At 37.3% G+C, this 2,473-nt stretch overlaps 1 pseudogene; it reads left to right on the top strand.

Annotated features, from left to right (window-relative positions):
• Window positions 1-455: 455 nt before the first annotated feature.
• Window positions 456-2,007, top strand: LOC146470107 (uncharacterized; annotated as a pseudogene).
• Window positions 2,008-2,473: the final 466 nt, after the last annotated feature.

Raw genomic sequence — 2,473 nt, 5'->3', positions numbered from 1 at the left:
GTCACCTTATTCGATTCCTACCGAGGATAGCATCTTTATTTGTTATATGTGCAGCAAGTACAGAATCGCTCACTTGTTAGAGTTACCCTGCACTGTTCACTATGTAATTATGTTTTTGAGATCAGTATCCGGGTTCGTACACGTCTTGAAAACCCGTGAATTTCAGGAGTCCGATTTCAAGTTCTTTAAAGTAGTTGAAACTGGTTTTTGGACCTTGAAAGTCCTTGATTTCTCACCGAACGGGATGTAAGAAGAGCAATACAAAAACACACCAAACTGTTCTTCAAGTATCAGAGACATTGTACAAGAAGCACAAGGAAAGTGGAAAATTTCTCACCAAAGAGGACAATTTAACTTTACTTTTTAATACAGATGGCATACCTTTATACAAATCCTCAAAGGTAAATATTTGGCCTGTTTTTCTTGCCATTAATGAACTTCCCCCAGAGAAACGATTTGCAAAGAAGAACATGATACTTTGGAGATTATGGCAAGGGAAAGGAAAACCAAGGTTTTCCACCTTTTTTGAAATATTCACAGATGACCTCATCCGACTTAAGTACGAAGGTTTTACTATCACAAACAAATGCCATCCAAAACGTATGCTTTCACTGGGTAGTACTGACTTACAGGGTAAGGCATATCTTATGTACATGAGTCATCATAATGGTGTCAATGGTTGTATTACATGTGAAGAGGGTCTTGTCCCGAAGCAAGGAAAAGGCCATGTACGTAGCTATCCATTCAAAGATCCACCTGCTCCATTAAGAAGTAGTGAAAGGTTTCCATGATGTAACACCATTGACAAAGCTTCCCTGGTTTGACTTGGTACTTGGAATTGTTCCAGACTATATGCACGGCGTGTTACTGGGTGTAACAAAGCAACTTCTTAACCTATGGTTGTCTTCAACAAAGCACAAAAACCTTGGTTCATTGGACACAAGACAAAAGCTATTGATAAAAGACTGAAAGAGATGAGACCACCTGATTTTATACAAAGACTTCCAAGGCAACTAGAAACAAGCCGTGCTTATTTCAAGGCATCTGAACTACAAGCATGGCTGCCCCATTATTCTGTCCCATGCCTCATTGCCATTTTACCTCAATAGTACTTGGAACATTTTGCTTGCCTAGTAGAAGGCATTTACATATTACTTGGAGAAAATATAACACCAGATTTACTAGCTTTGGCTAGAGATATGTTATTGAAATTTTACGAGAATCACCAAACTCTTTATGATGATAACAACTGCAGTCTAAATGTGCATAATGTTGGAGCCCGTTTAGTAACTTATGTACAAGCATGGGGACCAATTTGGGCCTGGTTATGTTTTCCTTTTGAAGATTTAGATAGAGCCCTACTAGAGAGTGTTCATGGGACAGGAAATCAGTGTCGCCAACTTATTTGGATGCTGTATGCTCAAAATTCCCTTCGAACCAAATGTCATTTAATTTCTGAGAAGAACATACAATTTTTTGTGAAGTAAATGCTTTCTGGTGTGAGAAGCCTCCGGAATGTGAAGAGTGCAGCAAATTGTCAGGTTGCTGGAGCCCTTACAAAATGGACAGTAAACAATGAGATCTATGAACAGGCATCGTTACTGCTTGATAGAAATTACTCTGATAGACCAGTTTTCCTAACATCTAAGCGTGTGATCGTGAATGGGCATGTCATATATTCAGGGATCTATGAAAGAATGAAAAAACATTGTGGTTTTGCAGTCCTTATAGAGCACAATGGAGGAAACTACATGGCCTTTGTTGAATACTTTTTGTTTGAAAGAGACTTAAAAACTGTGTTTGCTGTAGTTTTACGAATTGTTTTAGATTTTGAGAATCCTTTCTTTGTGAATGATAAGCCAAAGCATCTACCCAGGATTGCAGGTGAAGAGGAGAGACTCTGTTGTGGAAGTGGACTGTATCCTTGAGAAAATCCTTTACCTTTCTGTCAACCCAAACCACATATGTGTGGCTAGGGCTCCAAATTTTTGTGGCCATTGCCGGTGAAATTGCTTGAATGTATTGAAAAAGTAAGTAAACTGTTATTATCTGTAGGATATTAATACAATCAATGATCAGTGTACACCACTATAAATAACTCTAATAGGAACAAGAAAAAATTATCAAATGCTTTGCTAAAGTTAAAATGTGACTGTAATCATACAGTCACATATAAATTGTAACTTTTCTTAGTTGTAATAAAGAACTTCTTAAATACATAGCAAGCTGACAGCTTAACTCAGTTCTTTTAGTTCTAATATCTGAAAAAAATGGAATATACTGGAAATTTCTTTCATTTCTGTTAAATCTCAATGAGCTGTAAACTGTTTCTGGTATACTCCCGTTTCCTGCAAGAAATCAAGCCTGGAATAAACTGTCAATGTCTTGCAGCAACTGGTATATGTGTCAAATTCCAGCTATTTCCAGATTTTGACAGAGTCCAAAACTTGCAAAAACTAGAAAAAAATCTTTC

The sequence above is a fragment of the Pavona decussata genome, unplaced genomic scaffold (genome assembly GCF_977016875.1).
Source record: "Pavona decussata unplaced genomic scaffold, jaPavDecu1.1 SCAFFOLD_114, whole genome shotgun sequence".
Taxonomy (NCBI): Eukaryota; Metazoa; Cnidaria; class Anthozoa; order Scleractinia; family Agariciidae; genus Pavona; species Pavona decussata.
Note: the sequence above shows the minus strand (reverse complement) of the source record. Positions and strands in the feature narration are given on the sequence as shown.